Here is an 18,750-nt window from a genome sequence, read left to right as displayed (position 1 = left end):
TTTATATTTCTTTACAGAGGGAGTATCTCTCTGTCAAAAATATATTTATGTGTAACTAGTTACTCCTGTCTTTCTACTTCCTTTCGCTGATATGTGGGGCATCCGGCAACGGGGTCCACGTGCCATATGCACCAAATTAGAGTGCACAACAGCACGGTAGACACACCCCGATCGTAGTGCCGCAGTAATGGCCAATGAGCAATCAAATCACAAAACCCCCCACCTTTCCAGCTTTAGCAGTAAGCTGGACGGACGAAACGGCAATATTTCACTGGGCCTGAATCCCCTTCTCCCTCGTCTGCTTGTTCAGAGAAAACCCCCACTCTCCCTCATCTGCTTGTTCAGAGATCTGCTTGTTCAGAGAAAACCCCCGCTCTCCCTCGTCTGCTTGTTCAGAGAAAACCCCCGCTCGTCGATTGCATAGGGTTTTCTCATGGAGAACCTGGTACGAATTCTTCATCCATCCCCGATAAATCCAAGTCCCTTGGTCGTAGGTACTCCTAGGATGGCAGCCGCCGCCATTGATGCATTTTTCTTCCTACTGAATCTAGTGTGTTTCATTTTCAGTGCACAAAGTGCGAGGACCCTACAGGTTTCTGCGCCCTCGGCGAGACGCCACAATTGTTCCTTCTCATCCTAACACGGGATTTTAAAACGCGCACAGTATGTTCCTAGAATCCTCTTTTCTATCCGGGAGGGTGGGGTTTTTTGAACATGATGTCGACTAATTTGGAAATTTGGATTGTTATATTTGGATAAAAGGTACTAGTACCATGGTCAACACTGACGCGAAGGAGGAAATTATTTCTAGATTTGGATATAGGGAATACATTGTGTTCTCATATTATTTTTCCTGCAGTGCATTCCTTGCTCTGCCAGAACACATCTACTCAAGATGCTCGGCCTTGCCATAACTGAATACACCAGTTTAATGGTCACAGTGAAGACAAGACATGGATATAAGTTTCGAGTTGGGTTCATGAACCAAGAAGATCGCTGCTTTTTTTATGGCCGAACTTGGATAAACTTTCTCAAGTGTTATGGACTGAAAGTTGGCGCACGAATGTTGATGGAAATAGCAGAACCTGGTCTCATCTTCACTGCGATCTTCCACCCCGACGTTGTTCCAATTGTTCATCCATGTTAGTTCTGTATCTGGTTCTTGCTTCTTGCCTCGATTACTTCTTAATCCACCTATTCTGTCTAACTAATCACAATTTAACTTTAGAAGTAGCAACGAATCTCTCACGAAGATGCTACTTCTAACTAATATTTTCTTATAATTGGTGGCACGTGTAGGTTTTTTCAGAGTTAAGCAGGCTACTCGTTTGTTATTCTATAAGAACTCGGCTGTTACTCATGGCACTGAAGTTGACTTGGATGACATCCACAAGTTCCTACTCCCTCCGTCCTTTAAAGAGTGTACTTCCAACTTTGTTGGAAAGTCAAACATTTTTATGTTTGACTGTATTTGTACAATAATACACCAACATTTATGCCATGAAATTAGTAGCATTAGATTCATAATAAAATATATTTTCATCATATACCTATTTGTTTTCATAAACACTGACATATTTTTAAACAAACTCGGTCAAACTTTGAGATAGTTTGACCCTCCAACAAAGTTGGAATTACACTCTTTAAAGGACGGAGGGAGTACACTTTATTGATTGTCTCACTTTATTGATCGTCTTGAGGTCCATGTGGGGCGTTTCAATGGTGGAATGCCACGTGGGATATGTGTGCCACTGCTTCACTCATTGAACAGGTCCAACTGTGTTGAGAAACTTATGGTACGAGCTGTTTTCTTTGTTCATAAATTCTTGCTTATGCATAGTTTTACAGCTGTGATCTTCTTGAATCAGGAACTGCCCAGTTCTATCGTTCCTATACAGATGCCTGACCATGGTCGGGTCAGACTTGCGCTTGGTCACAACATGATGTTTATGTCGACCTACTCCATTCCCCTTGGAGGTGAAAAGATACTTATTCATGGGTGGTCTCAAATAATGAAGGCCCGTCCATCTTGGAGAATAGGACAGAAGATTACGTTCATGCTTTTCCATGGCTCTAAAGCGAATATCCTGTTTATTGACCACATTGCGAGATGAAGCCGCTTTCAGAAGGTTGTGCATGCGCGGGGCGGCACCTGGGCCTTGGCGACCTCACCCTTTGGTTAACTGTAGGCAAAGTAGCACTGTTCGAGGCATGCTTTGTACGGTTGAACCTGTATAAGTACTCATACTGCTTTCAGCTATGGTTGTTAAGTGCCCCTACTGGTTTCAGTTAAGGTTGTTAAGTACTCCTGCTGCTTTTACAGTCTGTCGTGTTTCTTCAGTCCTGTCTTCCTCTAGCCGCCAAAACCAAACCAGCGCCAGCGGGGCCACCTGCTTCCGCCTCCCACGGCTGGTTGTGCCTTAGCGCATGCATCGCCGCCCCACCGTCTCCTAAATCATTAACGCCGATGTCCGAGGCCTCGCCGTTGTCCTCCGCGTGCTTTGGTGCGCTCGCCGCGGCGCCGCCCTCTCGCATTGTCAACATGGTCAACAAACAACAGGAATCGGCAGAAGTACGTGGAGAGGATGACAGTAGGGGCCCACCATGTCAGCGTATGGAAAAATAAAATGCTTCCTCGTATTGTTTTCCGGACATCTGGGACCCACGACATTGTGAGCGTATATAGTCAATAGACAAGAGAACAGCACAAGATCGACTGACACCTGGGACGTAGCTGCTCGAGCAGTATTTTTTTTGTTATTGTTGAGATGGAGCAGGGTTTGAACTGGGCTGTGGCCCGTCTAGCCCAGGCTTATATTTTATGTTCACCATGTGACCAGCCCAGCTATTTTTTCTTTGTGAAAATGAGCCCAGTTTATTTTTCTGAAGAATATCCAATCCAGGCCTACTTATATTTCTACGCCCTGATGCGCTGCTACTCTTTCAAGATGCCTGCAAATCTTGAAAGTAATATGAAATGGGTTGTAAATATAAAAACAGATGACAAATTGGCAATTACTTTATAATTTCTGAATTTTTTCACATTTTCATATTTCTCTTTCACTGGGCATTAACCTAATTTAAATATATCTTCAAAGTACTTTAAATCTGGCTCAACATTTCGGTATTAAAAATAGTTTGGAACCCACAGAAATATGCGAAATTGGCCCTGACCAACCAAAAAAAGGGACTGCAATAAATTGCATAAGAAGTCGCAATGAGCTATATATAAATTATTAAAAAAAGAGGGAATGGTCTGACTTGTGGGCCTATTAAGTTGACGCCTATGCAAGATTTTTTTAGTTATTATATATGTCAACAAACGATTCTAACAGACGTAACCGCTGGATGTCAATCCAACGGCCGTCGTGTTTCCTCAATCTCTGATCTTCTTGCTCCAGCCGCCAAATCCAGCACCGGCGGGACTGCCTACTCCCGCCTCCCGTGGCCGGCTGTGCTGCCGCGCAAGCCTCACCGCCCCTACTACTCCCACCGCTGGCCAGGGCATCCCTCTACTCACCCACACCCCCTATTATTCTACGGCGACGACAGCCTCACACCGCAGCCGAACCAGTGAACCCTCGTACTCCTCTCCGTGTGAGCATCCACTGCCGCGTCTTCCCCGGCTCCGTGTCGTCCCCTTCCTAGGCCTCGCCGTCGTCCACCGCCCTGGTGCTCTCGGCGTGGCGTGGTCAACTTGGTCAAGGAACGACTTCCATCGGAAGAGTATTGTACGTGGAGAGGCTGACAGCTGGGTCCACGGCGGCCGCAAGGAAGTGCCTCCTTATTACGCGCAAAATAATTATTCCTCCACCTGACAGCGGGGATTAACGGTCCACCGTATTTCGTGAAAAAAACATTTCCCCCTGACTGCTGGGACCCACCAGCTACATCTTCGCACGCAAGGAAGTGCGTTCGGGCAAAAAAACGATTCGCCCCCTGACTGCTGGGACCCACCAGCTATATCTTCGCACGCAAGGAAGTGCCTGACAGTCGGGACCCACCTGGTCGAAGCGTACGTAGCGTTGTCATTCTGGTCGTGAACGTGTACGTACATACTAGTCGATGTAGAGCGCGCACGTGTCGTAGTAGAGGCGCGCATGTAGCATGTACACGTACGTACAGTGGCCAGTGTGCAAGAAAGAAAATACGGTAACGTACGTACATACGGGCGGGGTCTCGAACGCCTACTCGCGCATACGTACGGCCATGGCTCGTGTACATGGCTGGGTCGGAACGGAGAAACTGTGTCGTCGTCGTGTTCATGGGGAGGCAATGGAATTCGTCGTGTTCATCGGGAGGCAACAGAACGCATGGGAGCCAACCGGCTTGGACGGAACAGCCGATGGAAACGAGGCCTGGCGTACCGCACAACGGAGGAAACGGCCTTGTGTTCGACCGGACACGTTCGAAATGGGATCCTGTTGATCAGAAGGGGTCTGGCGTACCGCAAAACGGAGGAAACGGACCTCCTACGGTCGAAACGGGGTCCTGTTGATCGGGAGGGGTGTGGCATACCGCAAAATGGAGGAAAAGGACTTGTGTTTTGGAGCGCTACGGTCGAAACAAGGGTCCTGTTCATCGGGAGGGGTGTGGCATACCGCAAAATGGGACTCCACGGGATACTGTTCATCTCCACCGTCGACCCCTCCAGCCTCCACGGGCTACTGTTCATACACCGTCAACCTCCTCCAGCCTCCACCTGCGATTGTTCATCCACGAGCACCTGTTCATCCAGCCTTCGCCCCGCGCTACTCCACCGGCTACCGTTCAACCAGCCCTCTCCACGGGCTCCTGTTCAACCACCCCTCCACGGGCTACTGTTCATCCAGCCCTCCACCGTCTACTGTTCATCCAGCCCTCCACGGGGTGGTCCTGTTCATCCAGCCCTCCACGGGGTCCTATTCATCCAGCCCCAACCGGCTCGATCGATCGGGGTCCTGTTCATCCAGAGGCAACACCACGGGGTCCTGTTCATCCACCCCCACCGGGAACTGTTCATCCAAACCCCCCCAGCAATGCTCACTATTCATCTAGAGGCAACATCGCTCGGCTTCAGTTAGCAGCAGTAGAGAAGGAATCGCTGGATCGGGTTCAGTTAACAGCCATCGATCGATCGCTCAGGTTCAGTAACGCGTAGCCTGCAGTGCAATCGCTCGGGTTCAGTTAGAGCCCAACGCCTCGCTCGGGTTCAGTTAGAGCCCAACGCCTCACACACACGCGCGTACGTGTACGAGAGAAATGCGCATCGCTCGGCCCCGACCACCCACCGTAACCGGGAACACCCCTATATTTTCCTTGCCCTCGCTTCTACCACTGTTTTTCCGTCATGGACGGCCCAAAGAATGTCATGCAGCTGCGTCTCCGGCCCACCTAGGACGAAAAGCCCATTTTCTGTCATGATTTTTTGTCATAGAAGTAGGAGCCCACCACATCTATGATGATACCGGGTTTTGTCACAATTATCGTCATAGAAGTGTCATAAGTATGACAGAAAAAGTTCTCATTCGGCCCAAAATGTCACGAATGTGTGTTTTTTTTTGTAGTGTGATGATGCGTGTCGGGAATGGTTCCAAGGTCGATGTGATCGCCGTCGGCACGCTACCTCTACATCTGCCTACGGGATTAGTTTTAAACCTCAATAATTGTTATTTAGTACCAGCTTTGAGCATGAACATTGTATCTGGATCTCGTTTAATGCAATATGGCTACTCATTTAAATCCGAGAATAATGGTTGTTCTATTTATATGAGAGATATGTTTTATGGTCATGCCCCGCTGGTCAATGGTTTATTTTTATTGAATCTCGAACATGATGTTACACATATTCATAGTGTGAGTGCCAAGAAATGTAAGGTTGATAATGATAGTCCCACATACTTGTGGCACTGCCGCCTTGGTCACATTGGTGTCAAACGCATGAAGAAACTCCATGCAGATGGACTTTTGGAGTCTCTTGATTATGAATCATTTGACACATGCGAACCATGCCTCATGGGAAAAATGACCAAGACTCTGTTCTCCGGAACAATGGAGCGAGCAACCAACTTATTGGAAATCATACATACTGATGTGTGTGGTCCAATGAGTGTTGAGGCTCGCAGTGGCTATCGTTATGTTCTCACCCTCACTGATGACTTAAGTAGATATGGGTATGTCTACTTAATGAAACACAAGTCTGAGACCTTTGAAAAGTTCTAGGAATTTCAGAGTGAGGTTGAGAATCAACGTGACAGGAAAATAAAGTTCTTACGATCAGATCGTGGAGGGGAATATTTGAGTCACGAGTTTGGCACGCACTTAAGGAAATGTGGAATTGTTTCACAACTCATGCCGCCTGGAACACCTCAGCGTAATGGTGTGTCCGAACGTCGTAATCGCACTCTATTGGATATGGTGCGATCTATGATGTCTCTTACCGATCTACCACTATCATTTTGGGGTTATGCTTTAGAGACTGCCGCATTCACTTTAAATAGGGCCCCGTCGGAATCCGTTGAGACGACACCGTATGAATTATGGTTTGGAAAGAAACCTAAGCTGTCGTTTCTGAAAGTTTGTGGATGCGATGCTTATGTCAAGAAACTTCAACCTGAAAAGCTCGAACCCAAGTCGAAAAAATGCGTCTTCTTAGGATACCCTAAGGAAACTATTGGGTATACCTTCTACCTCAGATCCGAAGGCAAGATCTTTGTTGCCAAGAATGGATCCTTTCTAGAGAAAGAGTTTCTCTCGAAAAAATGAGCGGGAGGAAAGTGAAACTTGATGAGATGACCCCTTTCGAACCGGAGAGTAGCGCAGCGCAAGAAAATGTTTCTGTGGTGCCTGCACCGACTAGAGAGGAAGTTAATGATGACGATCATGATCAAGTTACCACTGAACTTCATAGGTCCACAAGGACACGTTCCGCACCAGAGTGGTACGGCAACCCTGTCCTGGAAATCATGTTGTTAGACAACGGTGAACCTTCGAACTATGAAGAAGCGATGGCGGGCCCGGATTCCAACAAATGGCTTGAAGCCATGAAATCCGAGATAGGATCCATGTATGAAAATGAAGTATGGACTTTGATAGACTTGCCCGTTGATCGGCAAGCCATAGAGAATAAATGGATCTTTAAGAAGAAGACTGACGCGAATGGTAATGTGACCATCTATAAGGCTCGGCTTGTCGCTAAGGGTGATCGACAAGTTCAAGGGGTTGACTACGATGAGACCTTCTCACCCGTAGCGAAGTTGAAGTCCGTCAGAATCATGTTAGCAATTGCCGCATTGTATGATTATGAGATATGGCAAATGGACATCAAAACGGCATTCCTTAATGGTTTCCTTAAGGAAGAATTGTATATGATGCAGCCGGAAGGTTTTGTCGATCCTAAGAATGCTGACAAGGTATGCAAGCTCCGAAGCTCCATCTATGGCCTGGTGCAAGCATCTCGGAGTTGGAACATTCGCTTTGATGAGATGATCAAAGCATTTGGGTTTACACAGACTTATGAAGAAGCCTGTGTTTACAAGAAAGTGAGTGGGAGCTTTGTAGCATTTCTCATATTATAAGTGGATGACATACTATTGATGGGAAATAATATAGAATTCTTGGAAAGCATAAAGGCCTACTTGAATAAGTGTTTTTCAATGAAGGACCTTGGAGAAGCTGCTTACATATTAGGCATCAAGATCTATAGAGATAGTTCGAGACGCCTCATTGGTCTTTCGCAAAGCACATACCTTGACAAGATATTGAAGACGTTCAATATGGATCAGTCCAAGAAGGGGTTCTTGCCTGTATTACAAGGTGTGAGATTGAGCACGGTCAATGCCCGACCTCGGCAGAAGATAGAGAAAATATGAGTGTCATCCCCTATGCCTCAGCCATAGGGTCTATTATGTATGCCATGCTATGTACCAGACCTGATGTGAACCCCGGCGTAAGTTTGGTAGGGAGGTACCAAAGTAATCCCGGCATGGAACACTGGACAGCGGTCAAGAACATCCTGAAGTACTTGAAAAGGACTAAGGATATGTTTCTCATTTATGGAGGTGACGAAGAGCTCGTCATAAAGGGTTACGTCGATGCTAGCTTCGACACAGATCTAGATGACTCCAAGTCACAAACCGGATACGTGTATATTTTGAATGGTGGGGCAATCAGCTGGTGCAGTTGCAAGCAAAGCGTCGTGGCGGGTTCTACATGTCAAGCAGAGTACATAGCAGCCTCGGAGGCAGCACAGGAAGCAGTCTGGATGAGGGAGTTCATCACCGACCTAGGAGTTATTCCCAATGCGTCGGGCCCAATGACTCTCTTCTGTGACAACACTGGAGCTATTGCCCTTGCCAAGGAACCCAGGTTTCACAAGAAGACCAGGCATATCAAGCGTCGCTTCAACTCCATTCGTGAATATATTCAAGATGGAGACATAGATATTTGTAAAGTGCATACGGATCTGAATGTCGCAAATCCGTTGACTAAACCTCTTCCACAAGCAAAACATGATCAACACCAGAACTCTATGTGTCGTGGTGGGCGCACGGCAGATGCCAAGGGATGGCTGAAGAGAGGAGGAGGCTCGAGGGCGCTGGTGGACTCCAGAGGCGAGGTTGGCATGAGCAGGCGCGGGACACCGGACATACCCAGGTTTGGGGCTCTCCGGAGAGATAATACCCTTAGTCCTGCCGAGTGTAGTTGGATGATCAATAGTACAATGTAGCTCCTGGAGTTGTATGGAGGAGGAAGGAAGCTGGCCAAGGCTTGGGTTGCTCCTTCTCTCCGGTGTTGTTGTTTTTGTGGCTAGTCCTATGCTTACTTGCTTTTCTCTGCATCTCTGTGTTCCCGTTTTTTGGCCTTACCCTTGATCATGGGCTCCCAAGGGGTTTTATAGTCCAACCCCCCAGGGGTACAATGGTAATGTTACAAGTTGGTGGGTCCGTATTGTCGCGTTCGGGAACCCGGGCTGGGTCCCGCTGAGGGCTTGTGGTTCGCCGGGTTCCCCTAGGTGCGTGCCCTGCACGCCTAGGGGGACTGTGCGCCGTCTTGTCGATCGTCAGGGCATGGCCGAGTCGAGTCGCGTACATTGCTCTCCGTCAGGTTGCCGCTTGCTGTCGTCAGCGGTGAGGGTGGGGGCACTATAGCCATGCCGGCCCTGGTCAGCGGGTAGGTGAGGGGCACTGTTGTCGCGTTCCTGCTGACCAGAGGCATGGGCGGGGCACTGTTGCCTTGGTCATTGTTGATTGAAGACTCGTCCCCATCATACGGCATGGATGGGACGGGAGTTGACCCGCGGTTGGATTGCGTAGCACGCCACGGGCGGTGTTGGCTTGTCGAGGAGGCTTTGGCCGTGCCGGGTTCGGCTGCCTTACGCTAGTTGTTGGGGCCGAGTCGGCGTGTCTTGCCGGGTCGGCTAGTCTGGCCGGCTTGCGGGGCTTGGCCGGGTCAACGTGTCTTGCCGGCTTGCGGGGCTTGGCCGGGTCGAGTGACCCGGCCAAGCGCGTGCCTATATTGAGGGACGGTGTCAGTCCTGTTTTTTTTAAGAGGATCCGGGTTCCGTTGCCTGCCCGGGGTCCATCCCCCCGACAGTAGTCCCCGAAGCAGTGAAGGTCCGCCGTCTTCGGATGAGTGGGCCTTCGCAGTTTCCCCCTTGAGCAAGGCGGATTCTGTGAGCGCCGGGTCCGGCAACACCCACTGTGTGCCGGTTTTCTCGGAAACTGGATCGTGGTATCCCGGCCGTGGTGGGAACCAAGAAGTCCGTCAAATCTTGGGGCAATCCCTCGGGCTTCACGCGGGCGCCATGTGGTGCCCGGAAGTCGGAGGGGCCTGATAGGCCACGCGCGTGACGGGACCCGACGACGGGCTGGGGCCCATCGTCGCGCGCCTTCGGCCCAAGCGCGCGGATTTATTGCGGCGTCCGGGGGCCGGTTGCCCTTCCTTGGGCAGTTACTGCGCGCGTACGCGCGCACTTATTGCGGGGTAGTGGACTGGGTGTGTGCAAACGATCCCACGTCCCCACTTCCCCACGTTCAAACCGAGGGTTATAAATCGGGGGGCAGGGGGCGGCGGACATTATTCTCGCTCGCGCGCTCCTGTCCCCTCGCTCTCGCTCCAATCTTTGCAACTGACGCACTGCGGCGCCCGCTGCTCCGAGCAGAACTCCTTCGCCGTCCATCTTCCTTCTTCTTCCTTCGATCATGTCGCTGCCATCGGGCTCCTGGATGGGTTCGAATGTCACCTCCGAGGACATCACCCAACTCCGGGCGACGCGGCACCTGCCGCGGGAGACGGACGTCGGCGTCCGCCTGCCGCGCGGCGAGCAAAGGCCTCGGCCCGAGGGGCAGGAGCGCGTGGTCTTCCTCACGCACTTCGAGCGCGGGTTCGGGCTGCCGGCGAGCACCTTCTTCCGCACGTTCCTGGAGTTCTTCGGGCTCCAGCCGCATCATCTTGGCGCCAGCGCCATCGTCCAGTTCTCGGGCTTTGTCACCCTCTGTGAGGGGTACCTGGGGGTCGAGCCTTCGATCGACCTCTGGGCGCGCTTCTTCTCCTTGAAGCACCAGGCCCCTCGGCCGGGGAGTTCGCCGATTGCGGCGCCGCCGTCATCTCGAAGCGGTCGGGGGCGGATTTCCCCAAGATCCCGCAACCTTGGAGGATTCTGCCAAGAAGTGGCAGAACTCCTTCTTCTATGTCTGCAACCTTGGTGCGGATCGCATCAACCTTCCGGCCTTCGCCATCGCACCGCCACGGGCGAAGATGAACTGGGGCTACTCGCCCAGGCGCCCGTCGCAGGAGATCGTCAACCTCTGCGAGCGGGTGACGGTGATGAGGACGCAGGAGGGGCTCACCGGCACCGACCTCCTCGCTGCGTTCGTCATGCGCTGGGTCCTTCTGCTTCAGGGGCGCTCCTGCCTCATCGGCGAAACGGTCGGCCTCCAAGACCCCAACCGCATGGGGTCGACGCGACTGTCCGGGGAGCAGATCGCGCGCCGCGTGAATGACATCTCCAAGGCCAACCTTGGGGAGGACTGGTAGTTCGGCAAGGCGCCGTACAGCCAGTCGAACTCGGCGCCGCAGGTGAGTGTCTGGTCTTCTTACTTTGCTGCCGCGCATCTTCTCATCCGTCCCGACATGACGCGGAAGGTACTTCTGAACGCGATTCGGCATCCTTATGCCCGGGCCCCGTTGCAGGTGGCACCGGTGGCGCCAGAGGAGCCCGCGGCTCACGGCGGGGAGGAGGAGGCCGAGTCCGACGCCGGCGCTAGGCGTCGCGCGGGTAAGTCTTGTGCTTTTCTTCATGTGTCTTGAATTGCTGACCGCGGCAGGGAACAGTCAGTGCTGACGCCAGTTATCGGTGTAGCAGCATCGAGCGGAGGAGGCGGCGATGCGGGCGGAGCCGGGTCCTCGCATGAGGCGGCGCCGAGCCGCCCGCATGGGAAAGACAGCGTCGCGCCACGACCCCGGGCCCTGAAGCGCACGGCGGACCCGGCCGGGGCCGGGAGGCCGGCCAAGAGGAGGCGCGGCGGCGGGCACGGGAGGCCAACCCCGGTCCCGGTCTTGGCGGGGTAAGCTTCATCTCTTGTTTGCGCTCAGGTTTTTTTTTCTTGAGCTAGTCTTGTTTCTTTTCTGCTCACTCTGTCTTCTTCTTCAGGTCGCCAATCGCGCTGGCGAGGGTGGCGGCGGAAGCCGCGGCCGCCGAAGGGGCCGCGTTCTGCAGGAGCCGGTCCGACCTCGCCGACCAGGCCGAGGCGGAGGGACGGGCCGACTCGGACCTCGGCCTGGATCCGAACGACGCCGAAGCCTTGGCCTGGCAGGACAGGAACCGGGCCGAGGCGGAGCTGGAGGCGGCGTCGTTTTGGAAGAGACGCTGCGGGCGGTGGTGTCGAAGGCGCCGCCGGTTTCGGAGGAGGCATCGCGGGCGGCGGTGCCGGAGGCCACTCTGGCAGCTGGGTCGGAGACGCAGGGCGTCCCGGCGTCCGGGTCGTCATCGGTGCCGGTAGGGGCGTCGGAGGAGGTGCTGGCCGCGTCGCGAGCGGCCAGCGGGAAGTACGCCTTGGTGCCCCGGCAGGGAGGGCGCCGAGCCACCGTGCCGCAGCCGACATGGAGCGGGAGCGCCGTTGTCTTCGGGCCTCAGACCCAGGAGGAGGCGGCGCTGGACGCCGTCAGTCGCCGCCTGCAAGGCCGGACGGAGCGGCTCGAGGCCTTCGCCCAGGTTGAGGTGGAGCGGACGCGCGACCTGGAGCGCGCTGTTCTAGTAAGTCTTCTCGTAATTTCTTCTTTGTGGGGGCGCGCCAGCGCACCCACTGGGTGTAGCCCCCGAGGTTCAGGCCAACTACGTAGTAGTTGGGTCGAATCTTTAGAGCATTGGCCTTGTTCTGATTTCTGCTTTCTTCAGCATCTCGACGCCTTCTGGGTCGCCGCCTACAATCGTCTCCTGGGCAAGCACCGGGAGCTCGTGGAGCAGCTTGCCGCCAAGGAGGAGGAGCTTTGCATCGCCGTAGGTATTGTTGTGCTCTTTTCTAGTGGGGGCGCGCTAGCGCACCCACTGGGTGTAGCCCCTGAGATTCGGGCCAACTGTGTAACAATTGGGCCAAATCTTAAGTCTTGTTTTTTTTCTTCTGCTGAGTTCTTCTTTTTCGCAGCCGAGGTGCTGTCCTGGCGGACTCGTCTGCTCTGGGTCAGTCATCATTACAACTGGCTCGTTGCCGACACCGGCCGTCGAGGCGTCGAGGCGGCGCAGGCGAGGGCGGAGGCGGCCGGGGCTCGGCGGTCTCTCGACGAGGCCAACCGGCTGCATGAGCAGCTGGCGGGTCATAAGAGCCGCCTCGAGGCCGAGGTGGAGCTCCTTAAGGCGGAAGCCGCCAAGGTGGCAGGGGCGCAGCAGGCCCTCGCGGAGGCGGACCAGCAACGCGGCCAGCTGGCCGATGGCAAGGGCCGGCTCTAGGCCGAGGTGGATCGCCTGCGGGGGCAGGTCACCACGACTGAGGGAGCCCGTCAGGACGAGGCCCGTTGCTGCCAGGCGGCCGAGAAGGCAGCCGAAGACAAGGACGCCGAGCTGAAGGCGGCCCTTGCTAAGGCGGCCGATCTGGAGAAGGCGCTCGTGGAGCGCGACCGCGCCATCGAATGGGAGCGGCATGGTACGTTGCTTGAGGCGCAGCACCTGGAAGAGTCCTTCTCCAGTAAGTGCTTTTTCTTGTCGTTTGCCGGGTCGGGATCCGGCCTTTCTTCCTTGTTACTCTTCTTCTAACTCGCTTCTTCCTTTGCGGCAGGGGCCTTCCCGGAGACGCAGCAGCTGGCGGAGGAAGCCGTCCGTTATCAGCGCGACCCGACCGGCATCGTCGGGTCCGGGACGGATCCGCAGGTGGGCTGGACCTTCCCAGAGATCGTCGCCGCCGCTGAGGCCCGTCTGCAGGTCTTGGGAATGCAGGTGGGGCGGCTGTCCCAGGCCGGCACCGCCATGATGGCGGCCTAATGGCCGGGCTCCGTCCAACCGAGCAGCTTCTTGCGCCTGGCGCGTTGGTTGGAGATGGGGCCGGACCGGCTTGGCGAGTGGTGCGTCTCCGCCGCTCGTGCCGGTGCTGAGATGGCGCTCCGGTTCACGCTATCCTGGCATCCGGACCTGCAGCTGGACACGTTGATGGGCCAGCGGGCCGGTTCGGAGCAGCTCTTGCAGGAGCAAGCCGGCCGGATCGCCTCCCGGGCCAGCTACATCGCCGAGTTTGCCTTCCACGACGAGTTCCATCCGGAGCGGATGGAAGACGGCAGGGTCATGGACGGCGACGACTACGGCTTGCTCCTCCGCGATCCGGAGGGGAGCTCGGAGGAGACGGCGTCTACCGCGACGCGGGTGCTAAGGAGGACACCGGCGCCTCGCTGGACCCGGAGGCCGCCAGGGGAAAGCCGTCGACATTGCGACGCGGCGCTGGAGATACCTGAGACACTTTGTGTAAAATTTGTTAAATAGCAGGTCCACCCACCCACTGGGGGTTTTTAGGGTGTAATGAACTCGGGCCGTGGGCCTTTTTCTTAAATACTTGTGTAGATGCCGTGGGTGCTTTTCCTTTTGCCTTTCGTTTTTCGGACCGATTTCATGCGCTTTTCCTTTCTCAAACCTCCCCCCCCCCACGAGTCAGACGGCCGAGGCTCCGGTCCATGACAAGGAGTTCGGCTCTTTGAGAGGAGCGCGCAGGACTTGGGTCCCTCAAAACGTTGAGCGCGAGCGAAACACCCACTGGGCCGGCTGGCGGCAATCCGGCGAAGCCGGTTGGCGAGCAGCCGGTCGTGCGGCTGTTCATTTGATGAATGGTGGGCCGGGTTGGTCGACCCGGCAGCCTTTGACTTAGTGTATGAAGCGTAAAGGAGCTTTGGCCCATTGTGCTTGCCAGCCGATAGCCAAAGCTGGATCTATGGCTTTAGGGCGAAGTGGGGGACCGCGAGATCCTAACTCTATCAGGAATCACCAAGTAAGGCGGCGGGGTGGCGACCGAGCCGGCCAGCTCCCGAGCCCCCGGGTCGAGCGAGTCGGACCGGTGGCCGGGTTCAGTGGTATGGTGATGCAAGAAAATAGGGACACAATAAATTGGTCGACAAAAGGCAGCCCCCGAGTCTCGTTCGGGGACCCCGTAGTTTCATGCGTTTACAAAAGGCGACGATACATATGCTCGTGCGGCTAACTGTAAAACGGACGGAGGAGTTCCGCGTTCCACGGCCGGGTCGTTTCTTCACCGGCGGTGTCCTTCTTGTGCTTCCTTGACTTGCGTACGTCGATGAGGTAGTAGTCGTTGCGGTCGCGCAAGGCCCTGCTCACGATGAATGGGCCCTCCCATGGAGGGGACAACTTGTGCTGGCCTGCCTGCTCTTGGATGAGTCGGAGGACGAGGTCGGGGCTTGATCTTCTTGCTGCGGTAGCGCCTCAGGCCTTGCTGGTAGATGGCCAAGCGACGGAGCGCCAGGAGGCGTGCTTCTTCAAGCAGGTCGACGCCATCTTCGCGGGCTTCTCTGGCTTCGGCTTCGGTGTACATCGCGACGCGCGGCGAGTCGAACTCGACGTCGGTCGGGATGACGGCTTCGGCTCCGTAGACGAGGAAGAACGGGGTGAACCCGGTCAACCGATTCGGTGTGGTGCGCAGACTCCAGAGAACGGCCGGCAACTCGTCAAGCCAGCTGCCAGGCGAGCGGATGAGTGGCTCGACGAGTCGCGGCTTGACGCCAGTCAGGATGAGTCCATTGGCCCGCTCGACCTGCCCGTTGGACTGCGGATGCGCAACGGAGGCCAGGTCGAGGCGGATGCCGGAGACGGCGCAGTATTGCTTGAGCGCGCCCTTGGCAAAGTTGGTGCCATTGTCGGTGATGATGCTGTTCGGAATGCCGTAGCGCACCGCTATGTCCTTGATGAACCGGGCGGCTGTTGGCCCGTCCAGTTTCTTGATTGGTCTTGCCTCGATCCACTTGGTGAATTTGTCCACTGCCACCAGCAAGTGCGTCATGCCGCCTCGAGCGGTTTTGAAGGGTCCCACCATGTCGAGTCCCCAGACCGCGAAGGGCCAGGCGATCGGTATGGTGTGGAGTGTTGACGCCGGCTGGTGACTGCGTTTGCTGAAGCACTGGCATCCCTCACACTTGAGGACGAGCGACTCGGCATCTTGGAGGGCCGTGGGCCAAAAGAAACCGTGGCGGAACGCCTTGGCCACCAGGGATCGTGATGCGGCGTGGTGCCCGCACTCGCCCTGATGTATGTCGAGGAGGATGTCGATGCCCCGTTCCTGCTCGACGCAGCGCTGGAACATGCCGGTGGAGCTGCGCTTGATGAGCTCGTTGTTGATGATGTTGTAGGCGGACGCCCGGCGCTGCACTTGCCGAGCTTCGGTCTCGTCCATGGGGAGAACCCCGTTCTCCAAAATTTCTGATATTGGGAGGGCCCAAGATGGAGCCGTAACCACGGCGAAGACGGCCACCTGGGTGGGTTCCGAGTCGGCAGCCCCCGAGCCGGGCTGAGCAGCCCCCGGGTCGGGGATGGCAACGGCCGGTTCCGGGACGATGGTGGCTGGGTCGAGCTGAGCAGCCCCTGGGCCGGGTTCAGCAGTCCCCGGGCCGGGTTGAGGTGCGGCCGGGTCGTCTGGAACGTGGATGGACTCGGAGTCCGGCGATGGCTTGACGGATGGCTTGCGCAGGTGCTCGAGGGCGACGCCGGACGGGATGGCTTGTCGTGACGAGGCGATCTTGGCGAGCGTGTTGACTGCTTCGTTCTCCGCGTGCGGGACATGGAGGAACTCGCAGCCCTCGAAGGATCCGGACAGCTTCTGGACGAGGAAGCGGTAGCTTGCCATGTTGGAGTCGCGGGCGTCCCATTCGCTGGAGCACTGCTGCACCACCAGGTCCGAGTCGCCGTAGCACAGGATGCGCCGGATGCCGAGTTCCTTGGCGAGCCGGAGGCCGTGCACAAGGGCTTCGTACTCGGCGACGTTGTTGGAGGCGGCGAAGTGGATCTGGAGCGCGTGGCGGAGCCGGTCGCCCTTTGGGGACGATAGTACAATGCCGGCCCCCAAGCCGAGTCGCATCGTGGACCCGTCGAAGTGCATGCGCCAATGCGTCGAGTCAGGAGGCGGCGGCAAGTAGTGGGTCTCGGTCCATTCGATGAGGAAGTCGGCCAGGGCTTGAGACTTGATCGCGGTGCGGGGCTCGTAGAGGATGGTGTGGCCGGCTAGCTGGATCGCCCACTTGGCAACCCGGCCAGAGGCATCCCGGCACCCGATCATTTCTCTGATAGGCGCCGTGCTGACCACGGTGACAACATGCTCTTGGAAATACTGCTTCAGCTTCTTGGCGGTGAAGTACACGCCGTAACACATCTTCTGGTAGTGCGGGTAGTTCTGCTTGGAGATGGAGAGCACCTCGCTCAGGTAGTAGACTGGGCGCTGGACGGCTTGGATCTTGCCCTTCTCTGGTCGCTCGACCACCAGCACCGTGCTAACCGCCCGCGAGTTCGCGGCTATGTAGAGAAACAGTAGCTCCTTGTCGATCGGCGCGGCCAGGACTGGTGCGGTGGAGAGCATGCACTTGAGGTCTTGGAAGGCCTCGTCTGCCTTGTCGTTCCATTCGAACGGGCTCGTCTTCTTCATCAGCTGGTACCGTGGTAGCGCCCTCTCACCCAGCCGGCTTAGAAACTGGCTGACCGAGGCCAAGCATCCGGTGAACTTCTGGACATCGCGCAGTCGAGCCGGCTTGCGCATGCGCTCGATGGCCTTGATCTTCTCCGGGTTCGCCTCAATGCCGCGTTCCGAGACGAGGAAGCCGAGTAGCTTTCCGGCCGGGACGCCGAAGACGCATTTTTCCGGGTTAAGCTTGACCTTGTATTCGCGGAGGTTGGCGAAGGTTTCCTTCAAATCGTCGAGGAGCGTGAGGTGCTACTTGGTCTTCACCACGATGCCGTCCACGTATACGTGGATATTGCGGCCGAGTTGCGGCAGCAGGCATTTCTGCATGCAACGCTAGAAGGTGGCGCCGGTGTTCTTCAAGCCGAACGACATGGTGATGTAGCAATACGCCCCAAAGGGTGTGATGAAGGATGTCTTCAGGGCGTCGGCCGGGTCCAGCTTGATCTGGTGGTAGCCGGAGTAAGCGTCCAGGAAGGACAGGAGCTCACACCCGGCGGTCGAGTCGATGACTTGGTTGATCCGCGGGAGGGCAAACGGATCCTTGGGACATGCCTTGTTGAGGCTGGTGTAGTTGATACACATGCGCCAGGTCTTGTTCTTCTTCAGGACGAGGACTGGATTGGCCAGCCACTCAGGGTGAAACACTTCCATTATGAAGTCGGCCGCCAACAGCTTGCCGACCTCTTCACCAATGGTTCTTCTCTTCTCTTCGGAAAATCGTCGTAGGGGTTGACGGACAGGCTTGGCGTCCTTGCGGACGTGAAGTTTGTGCTCGGCGTACTTCCTCGGGATACCCGGCATGTCCTTGGGGGTCCATGCGAAGATATCCCGATTCTCACGGAGGAAGTCGACGAGCTCGCCTTCCTATTTGCTGTCGAGGCGGGCGCCTATGACAACGTACTTGCTGTAGCTGGGGTCTTCTGGGTTGAGCTTCACTTTCTTGGTCTCCTTGGAGGGCTTGAAGGCGGCCTCGTCGGCCGGGTCCGGGGTCGGGATCGACATGGCGGAGGCCTCGCCCGCCAGGGCGACGATCCGGTCGAGCTGGCGCCGCTCCTCGGCAATGACCAGCGACTCAGCCAACTTGGCGCCGTCTCGGGCGCACTCCAGGGACTTGCAGTAATCGCCGGTGATGGTGATGAGGCCCTTGGGACCCGGCATCTTCATCTTCAGGTACGCGTAGTGGGGAACCGCCATGAACTTGGCGAGCGCGGGCCGGCCCAGCAACGCGTGATATGCACTGGACAGGTCCACCACCTCGAACCAGATCGGTTCGCGCCGGAAGTGGCCGCTATCACCGAACAGGACATCTAGCCGGACCCGCCAATGGGGGAGCAGGAGAGGCCGGGCACGATGCCGTGGAAGATCTTTCGGGTCGGCTCCAGGTCCTCGGCCTTGAGGCCGAACTTGGTCATCGTGTCGCGGTAGAGGATGTTGATGCTGCTGCCGCCGTTGATGAGGACTCGGGAGAACTTGCATGTGCGCCGCGCGACGATGGTGGGGTTGAGGACGAGGGCGTAACCACCCAGACTCGGCATGACTGCCGGGTGATCCTCCCGGGTCCAGGTGATCGGGCAATCCGACCAATGCATGAACTCCGGCTTGGCCGGGACGACGG

Source organism: Triticum aestivum, chromosome 6D (assembly GCF_018294505.1).
Source record: "Triticum aestivum cultivar Chinese Spring chromosome 6D, IWGSC CS RefSeq v2.1, whole genome shotgun sequence".
Classification (NCBI taxonomy): Eukaryota; Viridiplantae; Streptophyta; class Magnoliopsida; order Poales; family Poaceae; genus Triticum; species Triticum aestivum.
This window is presented reverse-complemented; position numbering follows the sequence as displayed.